This window comes from Salvelinus namaycush, chromosome 39 (assembly GCF_016432855.1).
Source record: "Salvelinus namaycush isolate Seneca chromosome 39, SaNama_1.0, whole genome shotgun sequence".
Classification (NCBI taxonomy): Eukaryota; Metazoa; Chordata; class Actinopteri; order Salmoniformes; family Salmonidae; genus Salvelinus; species Salvelinus namaycush.
In genome coordinates this window covers 670,479-691,722 of record NC_052345.1, presented here as the reverse complement: position 1 = coordinate 691,722, position 21,244 = coordinate 670,479, and positions in this window count along the sequence as shown.

Here is a 21,244-nt window from a genome sequence, read left to right as displayed (position 1 = left end):
AATTTTCAGCTGCAGGTAGGATATTTAATACAGCCTATGTCTGTGTGCTTGGCAACGATACACGTGTACTGTTTGCGCGTGAAGGCGAGGGCGTCCGTGGCGAGTTTGTAGAGCGCGCGGTCAGGACAATCCATCCATGATTTTGCGGAGTTTAACACAAGTAGATATTATTGAGCTTGAGTATTTCGTTGTGTAATAATATGTTTTGAATGTTGAAAGTGATTCCATTTTTCAATAAATGTTGATTTCTTTAACTTTGCACCTTCGATTGAAACTTATTAAAAACAGACGCAATCTTGATAAATCACAGTGCGTATGTTATTTTAATCTATTTACATTTCCTCATCCCGGTATCTGCGAAATAGTATGTAAATTCCATATCTTGCATATTCCTTGAGACAAATTTATTAACTGATAAGGGCTATTTTTCACATTTGAAAGACAGTTAATAAATTGGGTTGTAGTGTTCTTACTGTGCTATGAGGTTTGCACACACTACATTTAATGCTTTAGTATATCCGGCCCAAACACTCCCTCCAAATGCTCCTGGCCCGGCCCCTCTGTCAAATTTTAGAACCCATTGTGGCCCGCGAGTCAAAAAGTTTGCCCACCCCTGGGTTAACCTGTTTGGGCTGCAAGGGGCAGTATTGAGTAGCCAGAAAAAATGTGCCCATTTCAAACGGCCTCGTACTCAATTCTTGCTCATACAATATGCATATTATTATTACTATTGGATAGAAAACACTCTCTAGTTTCTAAAACCGTTTGAATTATATCTGTGAGTCAAACAGAACTCATTTGGCACAAACTTCCTGACCAGGAAGTGGAAAGTCTGAAATCGAGGCTCTGTTTTTCTTCCTGCCTATACATGGGCATGAAACGTAAGAGTCTACGTGCACTTCATAGACCTTCCCCTGGATGTCAAGAGGCTGTGAGAGAAGAAATTTCGTGTTTATCTTGGTCTGAAGTGGAATACAGGCTCTTTGTATGACGTGTCCCTCATTTCCGGTACTCTGAGGAGTGCGCGGTGGACAGTGGGATTGCCTTCTGTTTAGCTGCCGTTATGGACGACTACTATCTCAGGCTTTGATTTTATCTGATACATGTGACCATATCATCGTAAAGTATGTTTTTTCAATATAGTTTAATCAGATTATTGAATTTTTTTCGGGAGTTTTGCCGTGTTCCGTTCTGACTTTGTTGACGATGGAGAGATCCGTGCCACTTGGCTAGCGCGCGTGCTATATGTAGAGGGAATGTGTCCGTTCTAATTCCAAACAACGACTGTTCTGGACAAAGGACACCGTGTCCAACATTCTGATGAAAGAAGAGCAAAAGTAAGAAACATTTTATGATGCTATTTCATATATCTGTCGAACATGTTGTACTAGTCGTGGGCGGCCAACGTTTGGGTACTCTAGCTATTGTAAGAAATTGTAATAGATACTGGAAACTTGTTATAACAAAATTCTCAACACAAGCTATACTTGACACAACAGGCACCCATCCCCCTCTCTTCCCCACACATGTTGTTCTCATCAGATAACAGCCACAGACCCACACACACAACCCTCCCCCATGAACAGGAATCTACTAAAACAACCCCACACACACACTATGTTCAGGGTTGGGACTAAAGACAAAGAACTGTGTTGGGAGCCAACGGAACGTCGACATCAGGCCGAACAGGACTACCCACGACCCGGAGCGACCAATCAGAAGGCCAGACTACCAGATCAACCTACATCATGTACCGCATATATAATCTGTACAATATGTTTAGCGGTCTCTTCTCCGACGATTCCATAAGAATCAGACAGAAAGGGGCCGTGCTGCACGCTTTGCCAAATATCTTTACACTTGAATAAACTGCCTTATTATACAATTATACACCTCGTCCTATGTCTCAACTTGATCTCCTGTCTCCAGTAAATGTTTTATCAACACTATACCGAAGCTGCATATCGTAATGAAGTTATTTTTTAGAATTCTAACACTGCGATTTCATTAAGAACTAATGGATCTATCATTTCCTATACAACATGTATTTTTTAGTTATGTTTATGAATAGCTATTTGGTCAGAATATGTGTGTCAGAAAAAGTGTCAGGAAAAATCCGGACGTAGTGGGAAAAAGTAGCTAAGTTAGCACACGGTGTAACCATTGATTTCAGCTCTAAATATGCACATTTTCGAACAAAACATAAGTGTATGTATAACCTGATGTTATAGGACTGTCATCTGAGGAAGAAAATCAAGGTTAGTCAAAAATGATATATCTTTTGCTTGTTTGTTACGATCGCTTACTTTTGCTACTGGGAAATGGCTTGTGTTTCTGGCTATTGTGGTAAGCTAATATAACGCTATATTGTGTTTTCGCTGTAAAACACTTGATAAATCGGAAATATTGTCTGGAATCACAAGATGCCTGTCTTTCAATTGCTGTACACTATGTATTTTTCAGAAATGTTTTATGATGAGTTTTTAGTTATTTGGCGTTGGTGTCTGTAATTTTTCTGTCTGCTTTCGGTGCAATTTCTGATTGTAGCTGCAATGTAAACTATGATTTATACCTGAAATATGCACATTTTTCGAACAAAACAGATTTATTGTATAACATGTTATAAGACTGTCATCTGATGAAGTTGTTTGTTGGTTAGTTTGGTTGGTTCTTGGTTAGTTAGATTGGCTTTGTGCATGCTACCTGTGCTGTGAAAAATGTCTGTCCTCTTTTGTATTTGGTGGTGAGCTAACATAAATATACGTGCTGTTTTCGCTGTAAAACATTTTAAAAATCGGACATGTTGGCTGGATTCACAAGATGTGTACCTTTCATTTGCTGTATTGGACTTGTTAATGTGTGAAAGTTAAATATTTAAAAATATATATATTTTGAATTTCGCGCCCTGCACTTGAGCTGGCTGTTGTCATAAGTGTACCGACGTCGGGCTGCAGCCATAAGTTAACAACGTTTGTATATCGCTAGCTTCAGTAGACGTACAAAATTCACAAAGTTTATTTGACCACTGACAATCCTGTTAAACCTTAGCTAACATCTATATCAACTCAAAGTTGGAATTGTATAATATTTAATTGTTTTTTCTTTCATTTTGATGGCATGCGTTTGAAGAGGATAGTTGAATGCATTGTATGATATGTGACAACCTGGGGCAAACGTGTCTTTCTATGAATTTAACTAAACTGAATTTAACTGCATACAAGTTGTTAACCCTGACCCGGCACCCCCCACCACACTGCTGAACCTAGCAGACCTATCAAGCAAACGTGAGTTCCTTTATATGTACCTAATACGGTTATGCTGTCACTTGTCACTGCACTCCTCACTCATGTTAATAGTTTGTTTCTTGCCAATAAGATGGAAATTCCTAGGTTCCGGTTATCACCCTCACAGGAGTTGGTTCTCAGGGCCACACCCCAGGCAGTTAAAGTGGCCGCTGACGGCGCCCCTGCTTCTGGTGCTCAGGGCCCTCCTGTGAGGGCTAAGAAGTGGGAGGAAGTGGAGGCAGAGGCTCGAGCCCGCGACCCCGTTGCAGAGATGGTCGTCCTGAGCCGGTGCACGGTTCAGTTCGGCAAGTACCGGGGTCAGACATTCAAATGGATGATGGAGAACGACGTGGGCTACATGGTGCACCTGGTAACGGTGCATCAGAAGGAGAGAGAGCGAGAGTGCAGCGTTTCCCAGCATCCCCTGATGGCCAACAAGGACGCCTTGACTCGCTATCCGGCCTTCGCTGAGATGGTCAGGTTCAACCTGGCGCACGAGGAAGCTAAAGTCCTGTCCTCCCAGCCAGGTGAGTTTGTTTAATTCTCCTCATTGTATGTAAGATGTAACTCTTTTGCTGACAGTTAATTGGTTCCTGTGCTGATTTCAGGCCAGGAGGGCAAGGCCCTTGTTGGCATCGGGAAGTACAAGTGGGACACGCTGCAGGACCTGTATGAGGCTACGGGTGCAGACAGGATAAGGTAATGGGTGCACGTGTCTTTTGTGTTTCTATGTTCATGTCAGTGTGTTTTATGCAACATTTTACATCTGAAATGTTCCCTCTACTGTATCTCACAGATATGTCAGGAGCATGAGGACGCAGACACCCCGTTATCCTGGGAGTGCGATGGCCGCCTTGATTGGCTACATTCAGCGCAGAGACCAGGAGGGGGTAGCTGCTGTGGCCAGGCCCGCCGCAGCCAGCACCACCCCCGCCAGTAACACCCGGCCCGAGTGCGGCTACGTAAGTGTTACATATCATCTTAAAGGAAAATATAGTTCTCGGCCGCACGCTGTTCAACAGGAATCCCCGACCCCTTCTTCGCATGTCAGCTATTCCTTTGGATGCCCGTACGTATATGGGCATACAAGCTGGCACGCCCCCAGTCTGGGTGCAGAGGCACCCTATGCAAGGCTGGGCTCTACAAGACCATCCGGAGGTTCTTGGACATCGACCGCTGGTATCTCATGGCCACTGAGTACCTGGAATGCAGTCGGTGTAAGAAGAAGGTCGCGGGGTGGTCACGGGACCTTGTCAGTCAGCTGGACGTTCGTCATCGCTGCCAGTTTCCAGCAATATTGACATACAAGTAAGATCACAAGATTTAGTTAGTTAGTAATAAAGTCAAATGAATGCGTGTCATTCATATGCTTTATCTCTCTCTCTGGGCTGTCCTGTGACCTGCGGGTTGTGAGGATGCTGAGGTCGCGCACTTTGGGGAACAGTGCGTCACAGACCTACAGCAAGCTGTGTGAAAGTCACAGCGAGTCCTGGATGCGGAGTGGAATACGGTACCTCGGGGAGTGCGAGCAGTTTCTGGCCTTGGGCACTGGGCGGCAGTTCACTGATCTACCGGAGATGCCCCCGGTGCCCTCACCCGTCTGGCTGCTGACAGTCTACAGCCATGAAGGCCAGGGTCACCTCCATCTTTGGGTCCATCTTAAAGATGGACTCTACCAAGAAGGTGAGTTTTCACTTAAAAATGTGAAGATAAGTCGTGTCTGATTTTGTATATCTATATTTCAATAATGTCTTAACCTTTCTGTCTTTGCGTGTCTGTCTCCAGGTGACTAAAAAGCTCACTGGTACCGCTGCAGACATGGCCGCCTGGGTTACCAACGTCGGTAACGAGCATGGACTGGTCCTCGTCAGTATCCTCACTGCCGGTGAGGGCAAGGGCTGCTCCCCATGGCGGCTGGTCTCATGGAGCGGTACCGGCTCGCCGGGGTGGCGCCCCCCCAGCTCATGTACGTGGACCGAGACTGCTGCTCCAGCTTCGGCGGATCAAAGACAGCTGCCATGTACAATGAGTGGGACCAGCTGGTGGTGGTTCGGCTGGACATCTGGCACCTGATGCGGCGGTTCGCGGCAGGTGTCACCACTGAGAGCCACCAGCTCTACGGTCCCTTCATGCGGCAGCTGTCAGCCTGCATCTTTGAGTGGGATGCAGGTGATGTCCGCCGACTGCTGGAGGCCAAGAGGTCTGTGCTGGAGGGGAAGCACGGGATGGTCGGCCTCACTGAGGCGGAGGTTTCGAGGCTGATCGGCAGGAAGGAGATTGCACTTCACTGTCGGCGTCGTACGCGTGGAGCTGCAGCGACCGAAGTCCTTCTCCTTGACCTCCTTGAGACCTTCAACAGCGAGAAGGGGGTCGACACCCTGGGCATCCCGTTGCTGGACTCCGTCCGCATCCAGGCAATCTGGAAAGAGCAGAGGCACCACCTCCACTGCAAACAGGACCCACCCGTTGGAGACCGGCAAAATCACCAAGGGCGGCGTGATTTTGCCGGTTTATCGCTGCGCACGGGGCTCCACATCCTTGGAGTCATTCCACCTCCACCTCAAACGGATCATCCCAGGTAAATGTCATTGCGGAGCTTAAAGTAATGCTTCATGTTTAATGTTAACAGCAACAGCTCTCCCACCCTAATCATGCATTGTTCTCTCAGGTACCAGGGCAAATGCCATGCATTTCCAGGCATTCCTACTGGATGGACTGGTGAGGTGGAACGAGGACCGTGCGCAGGCAGCAGTGGAGGGAAAGAACAGCTATCCTACAGTGGCCACCTGCAGCACATCCTTAACCTTAGCAGCCAAAGGGTGCTTGGCAAGGAACAGGGTAAGGACTACACCAAGCCTAGCGAGTACAGGGGTAAGTCGAGTAAGAGAATGAACATTTACATCAATTGCATTAGTTACATCCCATTAACACTTCCCTACTCTGCTTTTTGCCTGTTTTTTTTTTGCTGTTGTTTTGTTGCTTAAATAGGGGAACTCCCCGGAGTGGAGTACCTGTACTCGCAGACTGGAAGAGTGCTGCAGGATGTCAGCGCGGACCCTGACCTTACGGAAGAGGCAGCCGCCAGGAGGACGACGGCTTTCAGGAGGATGTGGCCCCGACAGTCCACATCCCTCATGTCACTCCTATGAGCGCCCCGTCCTTCAGCTCAGCAGCACCTCTGTCAGGGGAACCTCTGGGCCATCCAGTCCCACCGCCCCTGAAGACAGAAGCTCGCCTGAGGCCCCTGAGTTTACTCTGGGCACCTTATTCATCCAAGCTACTCAATACTGCCCCCAGCCATATAGAAGTTGACAACTTCTAGCGACTTTTAGGACAGCCAATAGCTACTTTCCGCCTGTGAGTGCTTTGGGCCAATGGCAGCACCCGCTGCTCGTTGAGAAGAGTAAGAACGATACGTGCTTCAACGTTAGTCTCCAATAACACCAGAAAAGTCGCTAGATTTGTCACTAGTTGCATTTTTTGAAAATGTGTCGCTAGAGGGATCTGAATACTCGCTAAATATAGTGACAAAGTTGCTAAGTTGGCAACACTGCGGCCCAGTCCTCGCACAGCAGTCCCTCCCAGCTGCAGTCAGAGCAGGAGATGTTCATCCCTTTGCATCCAGACTGCAAATGAATCACACATGCGGGAAGCCGCCGCCGGCTGATCCTGCCCTGGCTTACATTCAGGGCAGGATGTAAATGTAAAATGTTCTTTGTCTAAAATAAATCACTGCATTTGGCTCACACAGCCGGTCACTTCCTCCTCACCTTGTCCACTGTGTGTGTGCCTCTCTGTGACATAAGCTAAACATCTAGCTGCCTAAGTAAGAGCGCATCATGTCTCAGTCTAAACTGTACACTCAAAAATACAGAAAGGAGTGGGAATCTAACCCTGAATTCAAAGGCTGGTTACAGCCGTTTATTGGAGATGATACACGGGCAAGTATGCCTGTATTGTTAGGCTGGCTGATTTCTACGCCAAAATTGACTCTGCATGAGGCCACCATGGCATTAGCTATTGCTGAACACTGTTCCATGCTGGCATGTGATCACATTGGAGAAGCATGTAGAGCTGCTACCCACTTCAAAGTGCACAGAAATGATTAATGGTGTTCTAGCACCATACTTTCTAAAAAACTTGGTCGCAGATGTGGGTGACCAGCGTTTCAGCCTCCTCTTCCATGAGTCCACGGATGTAAGTGTTTCTAAGTACCTGGGGGTTGTGATAAGGTACATCTCCCTCACTAAGGACTTGAGAGGGAGACTGCCAGACAACATCGAAGCATTGCAGTACATGTCAGTTTTCAATGTGGAGGATTTAAAGCACAATAAGATCCCTGGAGAAATAGAAAAAAATAGCCAAGCTCCTTGGCTACTCCCCTGCAGAGATAGACAAGATTGTCCAGCAATGGCGTGCCATCCATCTTAGTAAATGGAATGAGACAAAAAACACACTGGGCTTCTGGATTGAGATTTGAAAGTTCATGGATGCAGCTGATATCAACCCGTTTCAAGAATTTGCCGAGGCTGCTGTGTCTGTGTTGTCCTTGCCACACTCGAATGCTGAAGTCGAGAGAGTATTCATCCAGATGAGTGTGGTAAAAAGCAAACTTAGAAATGGGATGTCCTTGCAGACCCTTAACTCCATCCTGTACATTCAATATGGACTGAAGCTGTCTGGTGAGGCTTGCTATGAGCACCAGCTGCCTGATAATGTTTTGCAGATTTTTGGCACATCAGCTGCTTACTCATTTAAGTCAACTCCCTCAGTTGCTGAACCTGCCATAGAGAGCCTTGATCAAAATGACAATGACCCACTCTTTCTATGCGCCAGCACAGCCTGTGTGTGTGGAGGGGGATCAGGGGGGGGAAATCTATCCTGAATTAGGGCCAGACTAGTTACCATAATTTTCTCACATTGCCATTGACAGTTTTTTCTATTGTCTCTTTTTGGTCCATTTAGATTGTTAATGTAGATTGTATTCAAAAAAAAATGTATGGTTAAAAATGTTCATGTTTTACTGTGACTTAATGTTGGCTCCTAAGTGGACCATAAGGTTAAAAACCAAACCAAATGAAGAAAACTAATCAACAAAAAATAAAAATCTAAGTATCTCCGCCAGAGTGTCTCTTTTGGGTCACTTTTGCTGGTCCCAAGCCCGGAAGAAAGGAGGAGGGTTGGAATTGTGACATAAAAAAATCCAAGAATTGACAGAAGAAAGCTAATTTGTAGTTCTAAACATATTTAGGCTGTTTTTTACTCACTTTTTGTCTCTCCCACGGCGTTATTCCTCTCTCCTACAGCGTCCGTCACAATTACATGAACATGGCCAATTATGCAAATTTTGTGATGACGTCACTTAGCCAATGGCTGTCCTAAAAGTCGCTACTTTTCTTACTGAGGAGTTGGCAACACTGCTGGGCCGCCTGTGAGTGCTTAGGGACGGGGGTTGGGCCCACAGCAGCACCCGCTGCTCGTTGAGGAGAGTAAGAACGATACGTGCTTTCACGTCAGTCTCCAACAACACCAGAAAAAGTCACAAGATTTGTCGCTAGTCCCTTTTTGAAAATGCGTTGCTAGAGGGGTCTGAATACTCGCTAAATATAGCGGCAAAGTTGGCAACACTGCGGCACAGTCCTCGCGCAGCAGTCCCTCCCAGCTGCAGTCAGGGCAGGAGATAATCACCCCTCCGCGTCTAGACTGCAAATGAATCGCAAGCCGCCACTGGCTGATCCTGCCCTGGCTTACATTTGAATAAAAAAACATTTATCCTGAATTAGGGCCAGACTAGTTACCATAATTTTCTCACATTGCCATTGACAGTTTTTTTTTTGGGGGGGGGTGGATCAGCTTAATATTGCGGAAAGAATGTTGCTTCCAATGTAATTGTCTGCATCATTTCCAATCCCCCATATTTTTGGGGGTAAATATATATATCCATTCACGTATGCATACATATACACATATATACATACACATACCTACATAGACATACATACTTTTTTTAAAGAGTATACCTTTATTATTCCCCGCAAACCCTACCACCGATCCCCCAATTGGAGTAAACTGATAAACATTTCTGTTTTTACCTTCAATTTATACATCTTATACACATTTTACAGACACAGTCTACTTTATAATAGTTCTCTCTTGTTTGTTCTTAGTCCTTCCTCTATTTCTGTTGTCCATCCAGTTTGATTTCCACTTGTAACTGTGCTATTTCACAATAGCTCCGCACCTATACACATTTCACAGATCCCGTATGCCCTACATAGTTTATCTTGTTATTAGTCCCACCCTTCAGCTCCACTCAACCTTTCCCATCTATCTTCCAACATCATCCATTTCGGATTTTTATTTGCCATATATTTTTCAACTGTGCTGTGATGCTTCACAAAAGATTTGAATCTTCCTATTCTCATAGCTTCCACGGATTGTAAATTAAAAATAAACATTTTTGCTAAAATAATTATTATATTGATTGATTGACTATGGCTTTTCAAATCCCCCAGTATTGCTATCTGTAGCGTTAGTTCTACGCAAATGTTGCAATTCTTCAACCATTCCTGGACCTGTGACCAAAAACGAGCTACATGCGGACAATACCAAAATAAATGGTCTAATGACTCTGCCTCCTCACAGCAGAATCTGCAGAGCTGGGAAGATTGTATCCCCCATATATATAACATTCTATTAGTTGCAAGAATTTTGTACAATAATTTAAATTGAAAAATTCGAAGTTTTGAATCCGGCGTTGTTTTGCGTATCAATTCATAAACCATGTGCCATGGAATGGGTACATCGAAAATCTCTTCCCAACTATTTTGCAATTTATATGGCACAGCTGTCAGTTTTTTGGTCCTTAAATTAAATTGGTATATGTTTTTATTTATCACACTTTTCTTTAACCATTTATGTTCTTTAATATAAGGCCGACATACAAGTTCCTTACTTTTATCCCCTTCTACCTGCCTCTTCCATTTTTGTGGTAATGCTGCAATTAATTGGTTGTAATTTTGGGTAGAGCAGACATTTCCATATGTCTGTGTTAGCTGCATGTGTGACATTACTCCACCAGTCCTATTTATGATATCATTCACAAAAATTATACCTTTTTTAAACATTTCTTCGATAAATACAGTTTTTTTTATCAATTACTATATTTGAATTTAACCACAAGATTTGTTGTACTATTTGTTCCGTCCTTTCAGGTGGATTAAACTGAAATTGCAAGACTGCAAATGAATCGCAAGCCGCCACTGGCTGATCCTGCCCTGGCTTACATTTGAATAAAAAAACATTTATCCTGAATTAGGGCCAGACTAGTTACCATAATTTTCTCACATTGCCATTGACAGTTTTTTCTATTGTCTCTTTTTGGTCGATTTGGTTTGTTAATGTAGATTGTATGTAATAAATGTTATGGTTAAAAATGTTCATGTTTTACTGTGACTTAATATAGGCTCCTAAGTAGACCAATAAGGTTAAAAACCATACCAAATTAAGAAAACTAAACTAAACAACAAAAAATAAAAATCTAAGTAACTCCGCCAGAGTATCTCTTTTGGGTCAGTTTTGCTGGTCCCAAGCCCGCATAAAGGAGGGTTGGAATTGTGACAAAAAAAAAAAAAAAAAAAGAATCGACAGAAGAAAGTTTATTTGTAGTTCTAAACATATTTAGGGTGTTTTTTACTCACTTTTTGTCTCTCCCACGACATTATTCCTCTCTTTTACAGCGTCCATCACAATTACATGCACTTACGCAAATTAGGTGATGACGTCACTTAGCGAATTCTAGCGACTTTTAGGGCAGCCAATAGCTACTTTCCTTACTGAGGAGTTGGCAACACTGCTCTGAACTTTAGAGCTGTTACTGGTTGATGGTTTTTAGCTGCTGTTTGGTCGGTAAGACACGTGCGTTTTACTCTGAATTGAGAGCTGTTAGTAGACAGTATTTAGCGGCAGGCAGGTCGATGCAACACGTGTTTTACTCTAAACAGAGCACTGCTCTCTTGTAATTTGTGCATATTTGTGTTGATGCAACTTAAATTAACTTTTTCTTGTCATCAAGGATGCAGGCTGTACGCGTGAAGTACAGGGATTGTCAGACGCACATTTGTTATGAGGGGCAACTGACCTTCAAATCCTTTTTGGATTGTGGCGAGTGAAAAGTTTCAAATTTCACACAATATCCTATGGAACAACATACTTATACTGACACACTTTAAATAGACTTACTTTATATTTACTGTCAAACTGATTGGTGATTTCCTTGCTGATAATGAATACAAAAGCAAACTTGCAGCTCCCCAAATCACAGATCAGTCAAAGATTGGTGTATGTTTTAGGGAGTAGTCAAATTATGCTCAATTCATCATATTATTCACTATATCACATCACTATTATTTTGAAAGGCTGTTTTTCCATTGAAAGCCTATCCACCATACAAAGACTTAGGACCCAGTTCACGATCTCTATGGCTTCCTCTACATGTGTCCAGTCTTTAGGCATTGTTTCAGGCTTTTACTCTGAAAAATGAGGGAGATACACCACTTTCAATGAGTGGACAGTGGAAATTTCAGACATGAGCCAAGCGCTTGATCGGGAGCGCGCCTTTCTTGTTTCTCCTTTTCTATTGACGAAGCTTTTGTCCGGTTGAAATATTATTGATTATTTATGACAAAAACAACCTGAGGCATGATTTTAAACATCGTTTGATACATTTCTACGAACTTTTATTGTACTTTTTTTTTTTTTGCTTTTCGTCTGGATGTTGTGAGCGCTCATTGTGCCTTTGGATTACTGACCTAAACGCAGCAACAAAACTGTGGTTGTTGGACATAAAGAGGGACATTATCGAACAAAACAAAAATGTATTGTCTAACATGGAGACCTGGGAGTGCCACCAGATGAAGATCATCCAAGGTAAGTGATTCATTTAATCGCTATTTCTGACTTTTGTGAGCCCTCTCCTTGGCTGGAAAATGGCTGTATGGTTTTCTGTGACTAGGCGCTTACCTAACATAATCACATGGTATGCTTTCGCCGTAAAGCCTTTTTGAAATCGGATACTGTGGTTGGATTTACAAGAAGTTTACCTTTAAAATGGTGTATAATACTTGTATGTTTGAGGAATTTTAATTATGGGATTTCTGTTGTTTTGAATTTGGAGCCCTGCAATTTCACTCGCTGTTGTCGAGGTGGGACGCTACCGCCCCACTGGTGCCAGACAGGTTAACAATGTTCGTATATCACTAGCTACTGTAGGTGTACAAAATTCACAAAGTTTATTTGACCACTGACAATCCTGTAAAACCGTAGCTAACATCTATATCAACTCAAAGTTGGAATTCTTTACTATTTAATTGTCTTTTCTTTCGTTTTTTGATGGCATGCGTTTAAAGTGTATAGTTGAATGCATTGTATGATATGTGACAACCTGATGGTCATTGGGGGCAAACGTGTCTGTCTATGTAAACTGAATTTAACTGCATATGAAATAATAATCACCCTAACCCTACCCATAACCCCCCACTGCTGTCCTTCTCCTAGCAGACCTATCAAGCAAACGTAAGTTCCTTTATATGTATCTAATACGGTGATGCTGTCACTTGTCATTGCACTCATCAGTCATGATAAAAGTTTTTTTTCTTGCCTCCTAAGATGGAAAATCTCTGGCCTCATCTCCCTGTCATGCACGTGTTAAAGGCACTGTACAGGTACTGTACCTTTCTGCGCTGTGTTCTGGTGAGGTGTAGGTGGAAGACAAGTCTCTGGACACAATTCTGACGGTTGTCTCTCTCTTAGTGACTGCATGGGATGGATACAAATACAAAACAAAGGTTGATGCTGCTGTCTGGACTCCCATACACAAGTATATCAAATCAAATGTATTTATATAGCCCTTCTTACATCAGCTGATATATCAAAGTGCTGTACAGAAACCCAGCCTAAAACCCCAAACAGCAAGCAATGCAGGTGTCGAGGCACGTGTATTAGCCTCTCTTCATCACGCTCTGAGCTAACTCACGTCAACAACAAAAAATGCATTGTACAAAATGTACATGTTCATATTTTCAAAAGACTCACATTTCATTTTATAAATGTTGTACAGAAATAATTTGCTAGTAAATGCTAAATACTTCTTAAGAGTGCACTATTGTACCATTATACCGGAGGTACACTAATGAGGCAACAACGCCAATTTTGACATGCCCAAACAAGTAACAAAATGAACAACAGCTAAGTTAACTAATTAGCACATTAAACATGAAATATCAAATCGTCACATTTCACAACATACCTGCATGGAATGGATACAAAACCAAAGCAACGGTTGATGCTGCCGTCTGGTCTGCCATACACAAGTATATTTGCCTGATAAAAGACAAAAGAGCGCAGAATTCCTGTCAGAACACTCACGCTGTCTGCACCTGAGACCATCTCCCGCAAAGGTAACGGTGGCCGGGCAAGCCTTGCAAAGTTGCTATCAAAGTTGCACTCGAACATTATCCCCATTAACACTAATATATATTCCTAAAAACTGTAGCGCAACACTAAATCAATGACGATATAATTTTCGATTGTCTTTTGTGGACATTTGCGAACATGTGCATTCATAAGACCGGAGCGTACATAACACATACCTCTCCTCATCACGCTCTGAGCAAACCGAGGAGTAAAAGCATGGCTCCCGTTGATGACCTCACAGCATAAACACAATTTAGAAAAGAAATACAATACAATAGTTCACTCTTGAAAATAGTGTAACACAACTCAAAATAACCTTAAAACAATAAATTATAATAAATATGAGGGATTTTCGGTGAAATACATCAAGTATATGTTATACCTGTAATACATACGTAACATTTGCTTCGGCAGAGGTGTTGTTTTTTCTGGAGTTAAAATTATTTTCCTCTCAAGTAGTGAAATTAAAAAAAATTTGAGTAATTATTAGCATTTGCCGCTAGAGTGGGAGCAAAAATATAGATTAAATTATATTGGAGTAAAAGAGCATGACCATGCCCACTAATGTTGGTTAATTTTAGATTTTGCCGCCATTGTCCATTTGCAAGTGTCTCGTGAATGGACAGAGTGGACAGATCGAGAGCGTGGATCTGCCGAACATCAGAAGTCATTCACAGAACCACAGAATTTCTTAATTTCTATACTTAATTAGAATTCCAGGTAAATTCACTGTTATTGGTTAACTTTGTGTGCAAATTAAAACTGTTGAGCAACATTGCAGCTAGCTAACATTGTAGTGTAGGCATACTGTTACTGTACGATTTGCATAGTCAGATGCTAATGTGAGCATCTAGCTAGAGCTAATTAGCTAGCTGGCTACAGTAACATTAAGTTATACCACTTTTAGTGGTTTATGGACAGTATATAAACTAAGTAACTCTGCCAGAGTGTCTCTTTTGGGTCACTTTTGCTGGTCCCAAGCCCGGATAAAGGAGGGTTGGAATTGTGACATAAAAAAAAACAAGAATCGACAGAAGTTCATTTGTAGTTCTAAACATGTTTAGGGTGTTTTTTATTCACTTTTTGTCTCTCCCACGACATTATTCCTCTCTCCTACAGTGTCCATCACAATTACATGCACATGGCAAATTAGGTGATGCCGTCACTTAGCGACTTTTAGGACAGCCAATAGCTACTTTCCTTACTGAGGAGTTGGCAACATTTCTCTGAACTTGAGCTGTTACTGGTTGATGGTTTTTAGCTGCAGTTTGGTCGGTGCAACACCTGCGATTTACTCTGAACTTTAGAGCTAGACAATTTTTAGCTGCTGTTTGGTCGGTGCAACACCTGCGTTTTACTCTGAATTGAGAGCTGTTAGTAGACAGTATTTAGCGGCAGGCAGGTCGATGCAACACGTGTTTTACTCTCCAAAGCCCAACTCTGGTGGTATAAAAGCCCAGTTAAGTTCTGCACTGTTAGGGTCAGACCTGTTGAATGAGCAATTCTTCATTTATGGGCGCATCTGTAGTTTTAAGGATAAAAATGAATATGAAGATATTTTAACCTGCTCACTCAAACTGAATCATACTTTACTTTAGGAGCATTATTACAATGCAGAAGATGGGAGTGGATATCTAGCATGGAGACTGAAATTTGTTCAAAGGGAAGCATCAGAGGGACGACAGAAGACCATGCGCCAGTCACTGACGTGTAAGTGATTTTCATTGTGGTTAGTCTCATTCATGACACATGACCAGAGAATAATTGTATGTGAACATCTGTATAAGCAAGTTTTTTCTTAAACTCTTACTCTTTTAGTATTTCTTAGTATTAATTCTGTTTCTGAGTCAAATAAATCCTACTTTTCATCTGGTGACATAACTGCATGCATTTCCATCCTTACAGATTTTACCGAGCCTTGTTTTTTTTTTTATCTCTTATGACATAATATTGTATACAGCAGACAAACCCAGTAATCTGTAAAAGTTTCACCATGTTACAGGTGGTCCAAAAGCTGATAGAGACCCCTTCAGAGAGGACAACAGAAAGCCTGTGTTGTGAGGCCATTGCACTGATGAAGCATACAGCTGATGAAGCAATTGTAAAGGAGAAGATGAAGCAGACCTATCGTCAAAAGATGGTTCTTGACCCAGTGACGTCCTCTGAAATATTCACAGCGTTTCCAAGATTCCAGGGCATAGCAGGAATGGTATGTGGATCTTCGACTGCCTTGCCTTAACTGTCAGGACAATTGTTTTCTGTTCTACAACAGTCTGATTAGGACTGTGATATATTACATGACGATAGTGCTACACCATAATGTTTACTGTTCTGTCTTGACCGATTCCATCTTGTCTGCAGATTGAGCAAGATTTTTGTCTGATGTTTGGTGATGCAACCTCTGCAAAGTTCCTGGAGAAGTGGCCTACTCTCTACAAGCAGGAAGTCATTGACCAAAGCCATGGCCTCACACAGACAGGCGACCTGCAAGACCTGGTTCAAAATGGTATGCTGGAATAAAATGATTATACTAATGGAAGGGAGCATTGTTTTTGATAGCAAAATGGAATGATGTAACTTTCAGTGAAAATGTGTACTTTCAGGATGAGACAGTGACATGTCCTCCATTTTTGGTCCTTGTCCACTTTCTGCCACCGTCACCTCATGACCGCAAGAGACAACGAAAAATCTCAGCCAGACACGCCATTGACCACATTGTGAAGTTCATCAAGGTGCGGTTACTGTTCTGTCCCCATTACTAATCCTAATAACTTTTAAGATGATGGACAAATCATGTTAAGATCATGTGTAGCTGTAATTTACATTTTCATAAACTGTTTGTGAACCATGATTGATTTAAATAGCAAACTAATGAAGTTCTTGTGTCTGGAGAGCGTCATGGAAAACCTTCAACACTATCTGCTTGCTGTGGGGACCCAGAGGAGTGGGATTCACAAGTACTTCATTGTGATTGACAAACATGCAATACCTTGTAAGTCACCAGACTCTCTTGCCTGTTTTGATGAGCTTTCCAAAAGCTCCTTTTGTCTTTGGTACCTCGTACAACCAGGATCTGGTAAATGTGTACAACTTCTTGCAAACCACAATTTATGAAATTGATGTTGATACCACTAAGGTTAATCCTAGGGTTGCAGAGGTGAGGTCTCGGATGCTGTATTGAGTTACTAAAAGTTTTGAAGTTGCAAAGGGATTAAAACGCAGCGTAGGAAGTAACCTTTTTCATTTCACACAAACTTTTTCATATCATTCATCTAAAATGTTATGTTCGCTTGCAAAAGCCCCCAGGCAAATGCTAATTCCTTGACAAAACACCTGAAGTTGGTCCACGGACTTTGTCCAGGAAAGACACTTGGTCTTAAATGCGGTCAGGCTGGTTGTTCACATGTTTATGTTGAACCTTGTTCTGATCTGGGTGAAGGCCCCTCTACAGCTGAATATGGAGCAGTAAGTCATTTTGATGACTTGCCATCAACAAGTTCCCCTTCTGACTCAGTCCTTGTCAATAAGAGTCTTGTAGACAGCTGCACTGCAACCATAGCTGAACTGAAAGTGGCAGGTGTAGGTGAAACCACCATTAACTCTGGTCATTTCCATGGAAGAGATAGTTGATGATGTTCATATTCACGCTAAAGAATCTGTGAAGACATGTCTGTCTATACAGGAGCCTATTAAAAGTGACATTAAGTGTACAATTGATCAGTGTTTTGAAAAAAATTGAAAATCCTTCTGGTGTATTAAATTCTGAAAGTAAAAGATGGCAGTATTTTACAGAAATGTGGGGAAGGGTAGACCCAGTTGAATACGTTCTTGGTACTAGATTTGATACACGACGCAATCGGACTACTGGAGGCTATGATCAAATTGTTGTTACTGATACATTTGTTTATATCCCAATTTTGAGAACATGACAGTTTATTTACAAACACCCTGAATATAAAGGAGATGATGCAGACTGATTCCAGTTCAAGAGAACTTTTTGACTTATGTGATGGAGATCTGTTCAAGAGCCATGCTCCATTTTCAAAACAGAAGCAATTCAGATACAGCTTCTCTATGATTTTAAAACTGCAAATCCTCTTGGATCAAAACGTTGAATACATCAATTAGGAGCAATCTATTTCACCTTACGGAATTGTTCTCCAAAGTTCAGCTCATTTCTGCTTAATATTCATTTGGTTGCTTTGTCATGCCCAAGACGTTAAAACATGCGGCTTTTCTAAAATACTTGATCCAGTTGTGCAGGATATTAAATTACTTGAGAGGGATGGAATTATGGTCCCCTTGTATGATCAACCAGTGTATGGAACTATTGTCCAAGTGACAACCTTGGTCTTCACTGTTTATTTGGCTTTGTTGAATCATTCAGTACCAGATATTGTTGCTGCTTTTGTCTTGCTGAGAAAGAGGACTTTCAGACTGAATTTGAGAAAGATTCACCCGAGATAGTTATGCGAACTCGAGCACTTCATGCAGAACACCGCCCCAAAACAGGAGACAAATCCCAGTCTTCCCTCTGATGGGTGTTAAACGTTCTCGCATTCTAAACTCCTTGCAGTCTCTCTCTAAGTCTCTCTAAGTCTCTCTAGGTCTCTCTCTCTCTCCTCTGACATCAAGAGTGGAGTAGATGGAGATAAAGACATATTTTGATCTTTAAATCAATATCCTAGAAACAGTTGGTTGACCGTTACTATGGTATCACTGGGGTGGTAAAGACTCAATTTACCATCAGACTAGAGGGAAGAGGGGATACAACTCAGACTAGAGGGAAGAGGGGATACAACTCAGACTAGAGGGAAGAGGGGATACATCTCAGACTAGAGGGAAGCGGGGATACATCTCAAACTAGAGGGAAGAGGGGATACAACTCAGACTAGAGGGTAGAGGGGATACAACTCAGACTAGAGGGAAGAGGGGATACATCTCAGACTAGAGGGAAGAGGGGATACAACTCAGACTAGAGGGTAGAGGGGATACAACTCAGACTAGAGGGTAGAGGGGATACAACTCAGACTAGAGGGAAGAGGGGATACATCTCAAACTAGAGGGAAGAGGGGATACAACTCAGACTAGAGGGAAGAGGGGATACAACTCAGACTAGAGGGTAGAGGGGATACAACTCAGACTAGAGGGAAGAGGGGATACAACTCAGACTAGAGGAGACAGGTTGAAGGGAATAAAATAGTTATCTATCCTCTCACTCTCCATGTCTGTCGGTCTCTTTCTCGGTGTGTGTGTGTGTATGTGTACAGATGTACTCTGCTAGGGTCTTGGGTGGGCTGTAGCTGACCATGGTTCTGAAAGACAAACCAACGTGCACGGCTGTTACGCACGCCTCTATGAAAAGGGAACGCAACACCCTGCTACAACTCAACTCCCCGTGAACCGAAAGAGGTATGGACTGTAGGTGCAAGTAAGGATGACAAAGGCAGAGAGAGGTGTATCGTTTACAAGGAATTTATTCCTTCACACGGTAATTTTGGGGAGAAGGGTCTGGACGGAACCAAAGCAAAGAAAGTAAATATCAAAGCCCCCTCTCCTACCTACCCACTACTTACCTAACTAACACCACCTGGTGCGCTAACCAAAATACAGGGGATGGTCCGCCCAGGTCTTACCTAGTGTGCCTAGACAGTGAATATACTACAGGTATATGTATGCCCACGGGCCTCTTGCCTAAGCACTCCCTAGGTGCCTTCCCCTTCCCCCCTGGGAACAAATGAAACAGAATTATCTAAACAATTTCAATAATCAAAACACTGCGTTCTATTGACACAAAATACATAACCACTCAACCAATACAGGACACACTAATCATCTCCCTCTGAGAACAACCAACACAGTATATCAGCCTCCTCTCTCAGCCATCAGCCTCCTCTCTCAGCCATCAGCCTCCTCTCTCAGCCATCAGCCTCCTCTCTCAGCCATCAGCCTCCTCTCTCAGCCATCAGCCTCCTCTCTCAGCAAATGATCTCTCTCTCTCTGCATTCTTTTGAATAGAACACTGGCTTTTATATAGCTTCAGAAGGAGTCTAATCGGATACAGCTGTAACTTGACGAGGGGGCGGGGTCAGCTCCAATCATCAATGGGGCTGATCAATCAGCTGCTTGGGGAGAATTCAGGAAGCCATCTCCTGAAACACACACACTCAAATACACAGACTACAACACAGAAACTGGGGAACGTAACAACGGCGCACATAGGACCTATCACAAGCACGACTTGGATGGACAATGGATTTAACTTATAGGCCCAATGTTGTTGACTGATTGTGCTCTAGTTAATCCATTAGGAATTTCTGAACACCATCAATTTCTAAAATATTTGAGAACACATGCAATTGTCATAGCCTACATATTATAATTAGAATAATGCAGGCTAGTGTGGTGGAGAAATCAGAATTAAAATCAAATACGTTTTTATTGGTCACATACACGTGATTAGCAGATGTTTCGGGCGGCAGCGTAGCCTAGTGGTTGGACTAGTAACCGAAAGGTTGCAAGATCGAACCCCTGAGCTGCCAAGGTAAAAATCTGTCGTTCTGCCCCTGAACAAGGCAGTTAACCCACTGTTCCTAGGCCGTCATTGAAAATAAGAATTTATTCTAAACTGACTTGCCTAGTTAAATTAAAATAAAATAAAATATGGGCCTGTCACCTGGGGCCCAGAGAGGGGAAAGTCAGGCTTGTTCCTTGCAATGGACCACCCACACAGACAGTGTGGTGAAGAAGGCACAACAGAGCCTCTTCAACCTCAGGAGGCTAAATAAATGTGGCTTGACATCTAAAACCCTCAGAAACTTTTACAGATGCACAATTGAAAGCATCCTGTCGGGCTGTATCACCGCCTGGTACGGCAACTGCTCCGCCCGCAACCGCAAGGCTCTCCAAGATGGTGGTGCGGTCTGCCCAACGCATTACCGGGGACAAATTACCTGCCCTCCAGGACACCTACCGCACCCGATGTCACAGGAAGACCAAAAAGATCATCAAGGACATCAACCACTCGAGCCACTGCCTGTTCACAACGCTATCATCCAGAAGGCGAGGTCAGTACAGGTGCATCAAAGCTGGGACCGAGAGACTGAAAAACAGCTTCTACCTCCAGGCCATCAGACTGTTAAACACCCATCATTAGCACATTAGAGGTTGCTGCCTATAGGCATAGACTAGAAATCACTGGCCACTTTAAAGGAATGGAACACTAGTCACTTTAATAATGTTTACATATCTGGCATTACTCATCTCATATGTATACACTGTATTCTATACTATTCTACTGTATCTTAGTCCGTCCCACTCTGACATCTTTTGTCTATATGTATATAGTCTTAATTCATTCCTACTTAGATGTGTGTATATGTTGTGTAATTTGTTAGATATTACTGCACTATCAGAGCTAGAAGCACAAGCATTTCGCTACACCCGTAGTAACATTTTTATTTTTAACTAGGCAGGTCAGTTAAGAA